Source organism: Phalacrocorax aristotelis, chromosome 8 (genome assembly GCF_949628215.1).
Source record: "Phalacrocorax aristotelis chromosome 8, bGulAri2.1, whole genome shotgun sequence".
NCBI lineage: Eukaryota > Metazoa > Chordata > Aves > Suliformes > Phalacrocoracidae > Phalacrocorax > Phalacrocorax aristotelis.
In genome coordinates, this window is record NC_134283.1 from 16,913,921 (window position 1) to 16,928,298 (window position 14,378).

Consider the following 14,378-nt stretch of genomic DNA (forward strand, 5'->3'; position numbering starts at 1 on the left):
GGCCTTTGAATGAGAATATTCAGATTTCAAAACATAATGGGGCTCATTGTCTTTCACCTTGTCAGTAAAGTGATTTCAATCTACATGAGTAAATAAAAAACGACAAGGCAAATATGTTCAAGAACACAATCCTGTCATCTAGAATTTGTGTGACATCCAAACATCAGAGGTGTACCTGTCCCTCCACTCCTACTGAGAGACAATTCAGACTTTATCACTATTCCAGACCTTTGTGAAAACAACCATAAATACATGCATCTGGGTGACAATCATAAATACGTGAACTGTATTGCATACTTTGAAGTCTGTGGAGTTCAGTCTCAGAAAAAAAAAGGTAATTTATAAAGAGTTTAAAGAAACGTTAGGAGCAGGGGAAGGAATTTGTGTTGAAAGCAGAATCCCCAACTCGGTAAATGTCTGACCATTTAAAACTGGTGGAATCACTGTAAGTGCCTCACTCTCCCTAACACATCCATTCTCATATTAGATGAACTCCATAGCCCTTTGTACCCATTGTGGTGAATTGCCAGAAAAAGGCATACTTTAGCTGCCCGTCATTAAGAAAAACATCTGAGGAAAATCTCTGAGAACTAGACCTTCAGCTGTATTTCTTCTACATTTTCATGTTCATAAAAAAGAATTTTTATTGCCACCAAAGAATCTTCAGCACAAATATCTCCAGGCTTGAAAGCAAGAATGGAAAGCATTGTTTACTTAGAATTTGTAAAGTTTTGTGTAAATTTTAGAGCACATTTTATGTATGGAGAAAGTTCACATCTGCCAGCAGAATAAGGGCTCGTGTCTGAACCGCCAACAGCAATAAACTGCGCATGTATCAGGAGGGGTTTGTCAACTGCTCCCTTCTTTTAATTTGCATGGTTAGTGCTGTGAGGTTTATGCAAGGCAGCTCTCAGGGGAGGGGACTGAAAGTTCTTTGAAGTGTTTTGTGGTGGCTGTCTAATCTGGAGAAGAGGATTACTTTCTTTCTGCCAGAAGCACATGACAGTTTGGTAATTAATGAGCATCATAAAGTTCTCTTTTTCTATTAGATACCCATTAGTAAACCAGGGATGGTTGTCATTTTGAACAAAACCATGCATATCCTCATTTTATCCCAGCATCAAAGGGGATCTCCTACTGTCTGATGCTGAATGCTCTAATTGTGTTTGCATTCAGTGGAGTTGGTGCAGAATGCGTCTGAAACAAGTCTTGGCATAAACTGTAGGTCCTGTGATTGGACACACAGCCTGAGCCTTCCCAGAGCTAACAGCTTAAATGAGTGGTGGGTATCTCTATTATTTTAAACATACTGCTCTCCTCCTCTCCTGTCTGTTTATGCTATTTGTTCTCCTTTGAGAGTACAGGAATTAACATACTTTCTGCATCCATATCATGCTGAAAAAAGGAAAGCACTGTGTTGGGCTATTTCCCTTTCCCCTTTTGATACAGTATTACAAAAAGTTTTTCTTTAGGATTTAAGAGCATTTCAGGTATTAAAGCTCTCTTGGGTTGTTTTTTTCACATTATTCTGAAAGTACAGAATGGTTTCCTGCTCTTTATATTTAGCTCTTTTATACTGAAACAGTTGAAAAGTCCTAGTCTGTGGACTTTTTGAGAAAATGTTTCTGAATACAGTGTAGTTTCTTCAACTGCATTTAATCTCCTTTAGAAATAAGAAGAATGGCTAAGCAGCCTGTTTCATATATTCTGAATTTAAGATTGTTTTGAAGGTCAGATGCTCATCCTATACTCGAGATCTATGCCAAATACAGTTAGGGAGAACTCAAGGATATGCAGACACCTTTTCTATAAGTGAGGCTGGACCAGAAAGCTCCACTGTACTGAAATGTGATGTCGTCAGAGGGACCGTACAGTTGTAAAGCCAAAAGAGAAATAAACATACTTAAGATTCCTTTTGTTTTGTTTTCTCTTCTATTATTTTATCTTTTTAACAGGATTATGTCTGTATTATTTGTAGTATCTGATGGGGACAGAGTTCTTGTTCAGAGTTAGTCTGGATGCTGTACATTGTAACTGTTAACTCAGTATAAGCAAACAAAGTATTATTAACTTTTGCATCTCGTGGGGAAAAAGTCCTGGTGTTCTAACAAAGCAACTGTGAACATTTTCAGTGTAAAAATACATAAAATACAGTCAACTGGCTTTAGCTAGCCAAAACGTTTAGCAAAATCGGTGGCACCCTGGAGTATTTCTAAAATTAAAGTGTACCTTCTCACTAACATCACTGGGAAGATGAACTTTGGTAAATAAATAGTCAGATGAATCAGAATTGGAAAGTATTTATTTCAGATTATATCTTAAATCTTTAAAATATGATGAAATAATAAATATAGTTATTATATTTGTTGTATCTAGGGCCTGAACTTTCAATCATGATTTTCTGAGTCATCTTTGCCCTTAGGAGATGAAAGGGATGAGTAATACCATTGCAGATACAAAACCACTTGTAAATATAATCCCTGTATTCTCTCATGTTTCAAATTGGAACTGGTCAGAAAATTTATTGTGGAACAGCTTTTCATTGCAAAATGGCAATCCATATAAATGTTTCACTTTTGACAATTTCCTATGTATTAAAAATATTGGAGCAGGATATTTGAATAGACTTGAAACAGAAGTTCTTTACATTTTCGGAATAGAACATTCTGACCTTGTGAAGTAGCTTTTTAGCCCATTGTTTAAAATTAAGAAGATAAACTGTGCTTTGTAATAGAAAAAGCCTAAAAATCAGAATGATCAGTTTCAATCCAAAGAGAACGTTAAAAAAATTACAACAATTTCAAGGGGTTTTTCCTCTTTCAGGGTGATTAAAAAAATATTTGTGGAACAAAGCAGAAAATCTACTTTCTGCACAGATCTGATCCCAGCAATAAGCTTGACGAAGGCTTGGACCACTGTAGCAGTTTTAAACTCTTATATTTCCGTGTAGTATTTATTTCAAATGGATGCAGGGAATCACATCTGGATTCATTTAATTGCTAATGTGAAAATTAGGATGGCTGGGTTCTTTTGTGGTCTTTGCAAAATCAGTCTCTCCTGCCAGTTTGTACACAAAAGACCATTTAATGTTTACTTCTGACATTGGTACAATACATTTATAATTGACTCTGGACACAAACTCCAGGCGTGTTCCACAGGGTAGCCTCTGGCAACCCATATCGAAGTGGGAATGGGTCTGGGAAAGCCAAAGCCCCCCTGGAGTTGAATCTGGCAAGGGATGTGAAGGGCAACAAGAAGGGCTTCTGCAAGTGTATCAGCAGGGAAAATGTGGGTCTGCTGCTTAATGGGATGGTTGGCCTGGTGAAAGAGGACATGGAGAAGGCCAAGGTACTCAGTGTCCTCTTCAGCTCAGTCTCTACTAGTAAGACCAACCTTCAGCAGTCCCAGGTTCCTGAGTCCAGTGAAAAAGTCTGAAGCAATGAAGACTCACCCTCTGTGGAATAGTGTCAGGTTAGGTAACATTTAAAGACACTGGGTGTACACAAGTCTATGAGAACTGATGAGATGCATTCACAAGGGAGCTGACTGGTATCACAGTGAGGCTACTCTCAATTATCCCTTGAAAGGTCATGGCTCTTGGGGGAGGTTCCTGAGGACTGAAATAAAACAAATGCCACTCCTGTCTTCAAGGAGGGTAAAAAGGAGGATCTGAGAAATTACAGGCCAGTCAGCTTCACCTTGATCCCAGGGAAGGTGGTGGAGCAAATAACCCTGGAAACCATTTCCAAGCATGCTAAGGACAGAAGGTGACTGGGAGTGGTCAGCATTGATTTATGAAGTGGGGGAATCATCCCTGACAAACCGGGTAGCCTTCTATAATGAAAGGTGACGTTACAGTCAATATTGTTTATCTTGACTTTAGTAAGACTTTTGACACTGTCTCACATAACATACTTACGGACAAACAGATGAAGTATGGTCTAGATGAGTAGACAGAGAGGTAGATGGAAAAGTGGCTGAACTGCTGGGCTCAGAGTCTTTTGATCAGCAGTATGAAGTCCAGTGGGAGGCCAGTCACCAGTGGTGTACCCAAGGAACCAATGCAGGAGCCAAATACTGTTTAACATCTTCATTAATGACCAGGATGAGGCTATGTTATCTTTTAGGTTGTTAATCCTTTTTTACTTGATTTAAGACTGATGTATTTAAACTCCTTCGCTATTTATTTGTCAGAGTCCCATAATTCTGAGTATATATTTAAACTGTGTGAAAGATAAGCTATTAAAATATGAGACTTTAGTAAAGAGAATGTAGGATTTATAAACAAAAGTTACGTTATCCGTCTCATGGGTTTGTGCTACAGAAGAGAATTTGTGGAGGACCACAGGGTATTCAACAATAATCCAACAGTGGGGAAGAGCTGAAGTATATTCTTTTTCCACAGAGATTTATGCTGATTTGTAGAATTTTAAATCCAGTTTTATTAATACTTTCCCACTCTCAGTAGGAAATACTCAGAACATATGAGGAAACTGTCTTATGAAACAAGATTTTATTGTAATAATGTGGATATTGTTGTACAGCGACTCAGACATAAAGAGAATGAATTGTACCTTGTGGGTCTCTTGAAATCAGTATGGAGTCTCCAGACCAGCTCAGTGGCTTAGTAGAACTTGGTGCAGAAATTTTCTTTCTCTCCTCCATGGGAACAATGCTAATTGAACTTCTTCAGTTCATCGCAAATGCTCATGATCCACTTTATTTTTTGTGGTAGGTAGTTTAAGAATTGCTGTCCAGGATGCTGGTCTCTAACGGTGACCAAAAGCAGGTGCCTGGGGAAGAACATAATGATAGGGTTAACATATGATGATACTTCAACTCAATCATCTCTCGGTCTCTAACAAGTTGTTATTCAGGCAGTTCTTGAGCTTGAGATGGCTTCTATGTACTTAGAAACTGTCAGTGGATTTCCCTTATGCTAGTTTGCCCAATCCTTCCTTGAGTCTGTAAGCCAGGGTACTCCCACTGTTTAGTTGGTTAGGAATGTCAGAGGACTAGAGATGACATAGCGGTTCTTTCATGTATTTTTTCTGCTGGAGGTTGATGGGAATGGTTGGTCTGGTCGCTGAACAGTGCCACTCCTATTTGCACAAGAGGGCTGATTAGAGCAGACCCTAAGATCAGAGCAGTTACAAAAGCTTCTATTAAGACAGTGGGTTTTATGCTATTCAAAGTTTCCGTGGTGACATTCTTACTCCTTGCAGAAACAGAAAATACACTTTAAAACGTTCTACAACAGCCACAAGTACACATACAGGAATCTGTTTAACGCATATAAAATTTACACATCGAATGTCTTCTGTATAATGACAAAGGTGTGATCTCTCAGGCTTTTATATTTGCTTACTTGAGCCTTGTTCAGCTTAGTAGCAATTTTTTCCCTCTGATCTCCTAGATATTTTGCAGCGTGTAGCATGCATGAGTATTTTTTTTGTGTTTAAAAAAGATCATCTTTCCCTCCAAGACCAGAGGGAAAAGGAACCTTAAGTCTTACACCATGTACAGGGAGTGGAATGCATCTCTACCCAGCTTTAGCTGGCTACAGTGTCTTCACTTGATCTAGTCACCCAATCTCCCCTTATAGCCAAGCAAGGGGAATAGCCATTTCATCTGACTTATTTTAAATGTCTATATTAAGATGAAACAAATCATGTCCTAATAGGTACTTTTAGAAAATGATTCATCTCAACTTAATATAGACATATAAAATAGGTCACATGAACCACCTATTTCTCTCCATAGACTATAGAGGAGATGAACTCTACCTAGTATGTTTTCAGGAATTTGTATTTTTTAAATCTAAATTTGAATTAATAAATTGCATGAAGCAGTATTAGCCTCAGTGATCCAGCCCACAGTCCTATAACTGCCTCAAAATACTGGAGTCCCATAAGGAAAGATTCCCTTAAGACATTGCAAGAAACTCCCACAAGTGAGGGCAGTAAGTAATGCTGCGAGGAAGCGCAGGGTGTGTGGTTAATGTGCCAGAGGTCTTTCACCTGTCTGACCTACTGCTGACAGAACAGAGACAAAAGGGAAAGCGTGCTATGATGCACCCTGTCTTTGCAGGATGCTGACAGAAATGCTGCGTTGGTTAGACATGGTCTGGCACTAGTTCAAAACCACCATGGCAAAATTACTGAACACCAGGAGAAGAACTGGGGTCTTGTTAGTTTTATGCAAATCATAGAATTCCTGTAGCTTCTGTCATGTATGTGAAAATACACAATGCAAAAGGACACAGAGTGTGGAACAGAGCAGCAAAGTGGATCTCCATGGGTTATGTTCACTTCATTCAATTGTCTGAATGCAATAATTATGTCATTAACACCATAAGGAAATGTTGCAGAAGTACAGTGAAGAGGCCACATATACATCACACAAATCAATGTGCAGTGTGCTGGGTAGGTGCAAGGTCTTGCAACACTGACAGTTCATGGTAAAAGAAAATCAGAGAAGTATAAAATAAAATTTCAGAGTTTACTTGGTCATTTCATATCTGCCCACCTGCCAGGACTTCAGAATTTTCTTTGTAGGAGTGAAGATTTTGGTTTTAAGCTCATTTAAGATAGTGTCTTATCTGTATGAGCCACTCTTGTGGTTGCATTGGATGCATTTTTTAAGAAAAAACGAAGTGAATTTTAAAAATAAAACTGCTTTACACAGCAAAATTTAGAGAATACAGGTAAACAACAAGGGCTATTTAGATCAAGCTGTTTGTGCTGTGCTGATTGCACCAATATAGTTGCATTGTGCTAGTGGCTTCCATTTTTCCTGCAAGGAATTCAGTGCATGCAGGGCTCAGTCTGTGTCTCGTCACCTGGAGTGTGTGTGGTATGTGTGTGTGGTGCTGGGCTGTGCTAATGGGCCCTTACTGGTGCTGCATCCCTCCACCTCCCTAGGACCATGTCTGAAATGAGTCTATTACTGATTCAACAACTGTGGTAAACTGTACAAATGCCGAGCATTGAGCCAGAACCATGCTTTCTGTGCCCCTTGGATGAAGTTACAGAGAACCTCTAGTTAACAGTCTGGATCTTTTCTGTTTAAGTCTTGTGTAATTCATCACCAAGACTGTCTGTAGGCTACAGGCAGCCAGGGTCTGCTCTGTGTCCAGTGGAGCAGAAACACACATAGTGAAATGGAGAATGGCTGTTGCTTTGCCACTGTTCCTTACCTCTATCAGTTGCTATATACCTGCTGCATCACAAGCATCAACACCATTCCTCAGTGTAAACAGAGTATCTGTGGGGAAAATCAGTAGTAACCAAAGATTCCATATGTAAGCAATTTAAAAATAGACCTGAAGGTTTATTTTGCCATATCTTAATGTTCAGAAGGAGACATTCTTTTATAGCCAAGTTTATTTCAGAATGACAAAATGCTTGTGCCAAGTTACTGGTGCCAGATTTGTACAGTGATATGGTGGCCCAGGCTTACTTTTTAGAGTAAAGTTTTCTTTCCCAGTATGATATGTTTATAAGTGAGTTTGCCAAAACAGTTTGGAATTGTTATAATTCACATAGACCTTAAGAGATACTTTTACTAACATTTTTTATCCTTTTCAGATACCTATTAAGTTAAACACTTATTATACTTACTTGTAAGCACAGCACCAACTCTGCTTAGGGTAGCAACAGAACTTAACAAACTTCACGCTTATTTTAAAAAAAACAAGCAAAACCAACACAGAAGTGCTGTGCTGAACCAGCACACAATGAATTCAAGCCTTTCACGTTCCATGAGAGTTTTGCAAAGGCCATCATATTGAAAACCAGGCCCGGGTGTCTGTCAAACTCTGTAGTTTCAAATCTGCTGGTTCTTACATACAAAATATATATGCAGATCTTGATTCTTACATTCTCTTTCCAAAGTTCACAGCTTTGTCAACATGTGACAGTATAACTGAGTGTGTAAGACTTTACCAGGCCATAGCTGTAAATAACAGGAGGGTGATCAAGCAACTATCTTCTTTCTCCACTCCTCACTGTGGGTTGCCACTTTGTCAGAAGTTACTTTACACAAGCAGTGTGCTCTGTGTGTTAGGTCTGACTGGTCTTATTCTGTTCTTATGCCAGTTATTTTTCCAGAAAGAAAAGCAACAGCAATTTACAAAATGAAAAATTAAAACAAAAATCCAGCTTCTTGTAGTTTAAAAGAACTCCAACAACACTGAACAAGCAGCAGTAGAGTGGAGGAGCTCAGCTGGCTTATCTGACAGTAGCCGTTTGCTTTAACACAAGACATGTTTCTTTTGTCCACATGCAGTAAGTATCCTTTAGAATGGATATGAAAAGTAATGGGGAATTGTACGATTTAATGGTGACCCTCAGTGCCATGCTTTGAACAGACCTATGTTTCCGTGTTGTCAGCTTTCAGGAGTGGGGCTCTGTTCAGTCCTCAAAGCATTTAGCAGAGTTTACAGTCTGCTGTTTACATTATTGGCCAGTACTTTACTCTCATGAACACAGTTTAACTATTCCACCACTCCTGTGATGAGTATTCTTTTCATTTGGCAGCAGCCCTCATGAGAAAAGCCTTGGAACATTGTTTTTGGACACAAACATACACAAGTTATTAGAACACAAGATCAAAGGAGGTGTCCCACTGTCTTCCTTTCAATGCTCCTATTGCGTTTGTATGCTGAAACCTGCTAGAGCCTTAGAACCAGAGAAGGGGGAGAAGTGGGGGGAACCTTTGTACAAAGGTACTTGTCACTGAGAGAAGCCCATAAAAGATTATGTGAGAAAAGACACCAGGTGGAGTATAAACCACCCTTATTGTTAAGAAATGCAAATAAAAATCCTCCCCTATATTAAAACTTTCTTACTTGTCATTTCTTAGATGCTAAAGGAAAGGTTCTGATTATTGAAGTCATGGCACTACTTTTTACTTTGCTGCTTTTCTTTTTATGTGTAGCACACTGTACATGATGTCAGCAGAAGGTATTTTTCCTCTTTTTCTGCACATTGTCATAGTTGTTAGCAAACAAAACTCCTGGAAAAATCACACTTTAAAATATCTCAAGAAATGTCTTTTTTATGAAGGACATCCCCAGTGTTTTGGATTTGTAAATAAACTGCAAGTTCATTTTATTTGGGAAAGAACTGTTTTTACTTGGAGAAACGTTGACAGAAAAATTCCTGGTAATTCCGTATGATCTCTGAATTCTTTCTGGTGGCTCTGCAGCCAGATTCATTAAAATCTACTGAAAGAGGCAGTTGCTTCTAAATTGCTGGGAAAGCCCTGGTCCAGCTCCTTGGCTATAGCAAGAGTCTCTCACTTGTTTTTAGGCATCATCTATGGTTGTTTTCACCTTTTCCAACTTTTCTGGTGAGCTGAAGTCTGCATTATTGCATTGGTTATGCAAAGTCCTTTGAGAGAAAAAATGCAGGACAAAACAGGTGACAATTAGCAGTTCACAACAACAAAGCATTTCTAACAAAGCAGACTTCCCGCTGCACCAGAACTCAAGCCCTCACTGAAGGTAGTCCTTGAGGTGGACTTCCAGAGTTACAGAAGGTGAGAACAAAGATTAACCTGGCATGAGTCTAAATCATCACCATCGCGGATTCTTCCACTTAAAGACTTTTTAGATTAATTTCCCTGAATACAATGCAAAGAAGATGTGATACTACCTGAAAAGGAGTATTTTAATGGAGGCAGTACAAAGGACACCTAGCCGTCTCCTGGTATCGTTGTGGGAAGCAGCTCATCTGCTGAATCAGCACTTGTCACCCTGAACCACCACTCCTGAAACCCAACAGCTATCTCCACATGATGGGTTTTCTCGGCTTTGAAGAGAGGTGAAAGAGAAAATACTTTGATGACGGAAACTATATCCACTGGAACATGGAGACATAGTGTTTTAACAATCTGGGACTATGAAGTTTGCCAGGGTTTTCTGCAGCCCATCATCACAGGCTCTCAGAAGTACAGGGATAATCTTGAAGAAGGCCTAGAAAAATTTCTCATGGTACCTGAGCATGTGCAATATCTGGCACGCTTACACAGAAGGGCAGGTGCTGTAGTGAATGTGCTCATTTGTGATAGGCATCTTTCTGCTGCATAGACACTGTCTGAACTTGCTGATCAGCCTTTCTTCCCCCAATAGGGTCAGGGCCGTTGCTGGCACCCTGAGAAAAAACAAAGAAAACCTGCGAAGTAAGTTTGGAGTTGAAAGGATGCCACAGTGCCGACTCATGCCAAAACTTTGCGGTAATAAGCCAAGGCTGCAAAGTTGCTAAAGCTAGTAGGTGCTGACATGCCAGATTGCAAAAATGCCTGAGGGAAAAATGCTGAAAAAACTGCCAAGACCATAGATACCAAAACCAAAGACCCAAAAGCTGAAACAGTGTGTTGTGACAAGCATCCTATTTGTGTGTCTTGGGACTGAGCAATCAAAGCACTCATATAATCCCCAAAGCAAAATTTAAATGTTATTAAAAGGATCAGTCATACCTGCAAGACCAGGATTGTGACCTTGAATGCATCAGCAAGATAGTAATTGAAGCAATTGTTGAAGAGGTATCGTTGCTGTGGGCAGTTATCTGTTGATGGAGTAAAAGGGATTTGATTGGAAGGTGTTTGAAATGGAGGTTGCGTATGGTTTGTGCCCCTCTTTGCGATTTTGAGAGGGACGGGTTTCAAGATTTTGTATCAGCTGGGTCCTGGAAATCTTCAGAGCTTAGATACATTTCAAATTGATCCTGACAACAGTGCTGAGAGCACCAGAAGCATCTTTAGAAACATGAAATTATATATATTTTTTCTTTCACAACTAAGCAGTCTTTTCTTATAACACCTCTGTAAATATAGACAGATTATTTAATGCAGAGGAGCACCATGATTTGCAAGATTCTGCCTCTATGTGTACAATTTTCAGAGAATTACATATTTTTTCCACTTTAAAAAGCACAGTTTAACCCTCACTTCTGCTGGAGGTGGTTGCATGACCTGTGTGCCACTTCCAGGTGGAAGAGAATAGCACCCATCTGAGACCTTGGGAAGCCAATGCCAGACTTCTTTCGTCTTCAGCTGGAAGGGAACATGGCAGGAGAGGGGAAGAAAAGGAAGGAGATAAAGCTGAAGAACAGGAAAGCAGTATCTTACCACCTATCCCATTACCCAGACAGGAAAATCAGTGTGATTCTTTCATCTGTGATGCGTATTTGCTGTCCTCCCTCATCTCCTACATGTAGGAAGCAGCAGCCTGGTGGAGGGGGTGCATTGCTTCCATCTTGCCTTGGGCACCAAGCAGAGCCCCACTCTGTGGTGGGTGTCAGTTCTGGCACGTGGCTTGTGTGCTGTGCAGGGCTGGGCCTTCTCCACTGGCCGTATGGACTTTCTGAGTGTGTCATCGAAGCCTGCGTAACAGGGAGGGGAATCCCAGCAGCTATTTATGTTTGCCATGATAGACTGCCCTGTAGGTCTATGTCTTATGTAATCTCTGACTAAATTTACCAGTCTAAAGTCGGGTATGCCATTGGTGTGTAGCATACGTAGCATTTCTACCCTGGCCTCTAAACAACTGTTTTTTAGGAAACTTGCTTCATGCAGCATTATGCCACGTTTAGTTATCTTTGTGTTGAACCTGAACCTTTTCAATGCTGGTTTACTTTACCATACACTAGGCTAGCATTTATTTTTGCCCACTGTTCTGTAGCTAATGTGCAAATACAGCATCAAACTAGACTTGTTGTTTTGGCTGATATTGCGTAGAGGTACTCCACTCTGTTGGGATATGAGAACAACCTTCGATGGTACATGCAGGGTTCTTCTCAATCTAACTGATGATATAACTCTTGCTATTGCAAGTGTTGTTATTAATTTTCTATGCTAGTGAATATTGAAAATTAATTCCCAGAGTGGTCTTATTCACTTTTTCTTTGGCTAAGCTATATTTATTTCCTACTGTCAAATAGTTTACATTATATCGAGGTTCAAAAGGGTTTTCTGTCCTCTGAAAAAGTAGAGAGTAATCAGCGTTAATGAAAGGGCAATGAATAATACTGTACATCATGACTTTCAAACTTTAAGAATTCCACTGGGGTCACTGGGTTGAATTAGAGACCCTTTAATCATTAGTACGGTTTTATGAATGGTGTGCTTTACTCTGATATTTTACTAGATGTCACTACTTAACACACTTCTGGCTCCATGGAAGGAAAACCAAAAGGCTTTGTGTGCCTCAAAGTCCCTGTAGTTTTGAAGATCATTATAATTCTACTGAGTCCAATCCTGAGGTCCCCATTTGGCTGTTATACCATGCTAAATCCTCCTGAAAACAACGGGCGTTTGTCTGAGCAAAACCACGCTAAGAATCTCAAGATTCAACCCTCTAAGAGTAGCTAAAACTTTCTCTCTCCCAGGCAGAGGAAGAAGTAGCTGCAGTTGTGATTCCTACTCAGTGCTGTGTAACCAGTTTGTACCTGAGTGACTGCTGTGCCCAAGCACTGCAGTCATGAATCCCACTGTGTGCAGAGTCAATTACTGACATTTGGGATTCTTTTGTCAGATTTGCTCTCCTGTGAAAACCTTGGTTTTGCAGGGTGCATCATTGACTGCGATTAAAAAGGGCTTGCTTTAAACTCTAACAAGTGTTTCATATGTGAAAGCAATACTGGACAACAGTGACTGTGTTACAAATGCAAGTCCCTTCGTCTCCATAACTGTGACACACGTGGACCTCTGTAATCTGCTGTGAAAGTGAGGGCTTGTTTCCCCAGTTGCTTGTTCAGCCCTGCTGAACTCATGACATTTCTAAGGCCTCGTTTTGTTCCTGTTCCCAAAAGCTGAATGATGGGGGCACCACTTAGCAAAATAAATGAATAAATCCATACGATTTGGGGGGTCCTTCCTCTAAGGTGTGCTCTAGTTCTTGTAAATGGTGAAGATAAGTGACATCCCAAATAAAACATTTGCTGATGAAGTTAAAAAGGGGTACTTGAGTATATGCTGAGCTGAAGAGAAAATAAAATTAGTATTACAATTACAAATTTCTTGATATGTGTTAGAGAGTTTTTACAAGTTTTCACAGTCTAGGTGAGGCTCATGCCCCAAGGAGTCTGCTTCATCTAAATCACTCTTCCCCTCTTTCTCCTCCCCAAAACAAGAGGCAATCTTCAAAGGAACAAATGTGTCACTTTAAATACACAACAAAAATAAATTATTAAAACACACAAAAAAGAGATTCAAAAAAGATGCATGTTATTAGCTATTTGACAAGCAATTGATGCTGTTGCAATGCTGTTTCACACGCAAGTGTTTTCTTTTCTAGACAGATAAATAGTTGAAATAATGTGAGAAATGACTTTGCAATCATCCAAAGAACAATTTGGCTTTAAATCGTTCATTTAATGGCTTTCCACTGGCTGTGCTGTGCAATCGTTTCATACCAGACCTTCACCACATCCATGTGCCTTGGAATTCCTTCTACAAATGAGCTCCAAGCCTGACCCTCCTCTCTCCGTCCCAATTCCCTGCAGAAGTGTTACTACATATGCTTTGAATCTTTTTTTCAGATGAGCTCCTAAGTGTAACTCCTTCCTCACTCGGCTTGAAATGTATGGATTTGAAAGCACAAATGCGGCCTTGAAGTGTTTGGACCAGGCCCATCTGGGTGAACTCCTACACAGTTGGACTAGTAGTTTCTTGAGTAGAATTCTCAGAAGCCTTCATTTTCCCCTGTTCTGAATCTACTACATACTCTCTTTTATCTCTCCTTGTTGAACTATAAGGATCTCAGGGGAAATGTGGTTTTCATAAACAGAAAAATAACGACCAGCCAGAGGAAGGAAACAAATTTTTAATGTCTGTGAGAATTGTCTCTATGAAACAGCAAGTTTCCTTTTAGTTTATTCTATGTGTAAAAAGTCTACCATTCATAAACTAGAGTAGAAGGGGAGATTCTTTTTAAATCTCATCTATGCAATTAATAACAATAATTTTAAAAAGCTGATAGAGACTTTGTCCTCCTGCTGCCAACATGTTGAATCACTGAGAAAGGTTCTGTATCTGACTCTGAAAACTGCATTTTGGCGTTAACCGGCAGGATCACTTGTCTGCGCAGAGATGCCCGTGAAACACAGTTTGCAAGACTAAGTCAATGGAACGACTGCTGTTCCAGACACGCTGGCTTTATTCTCAGTGGAGATCCTCTTAAGTAGGGACGCGAGGGGCTCGAGAGCGCCCCGGCACCGCATCCGACCACCGGGCGTGATGGAGGCACTTCACTAACACCACAGCCGGTTGCGGGCGGCCCAGCGCTCGGGTTCCCCCGCACCCCCTTCGGGGGCGACGGATCGAGAGCAAGTGGCGGCTGGGAGGGAGGGAGACAGACCCTTCGGCCCATGGGG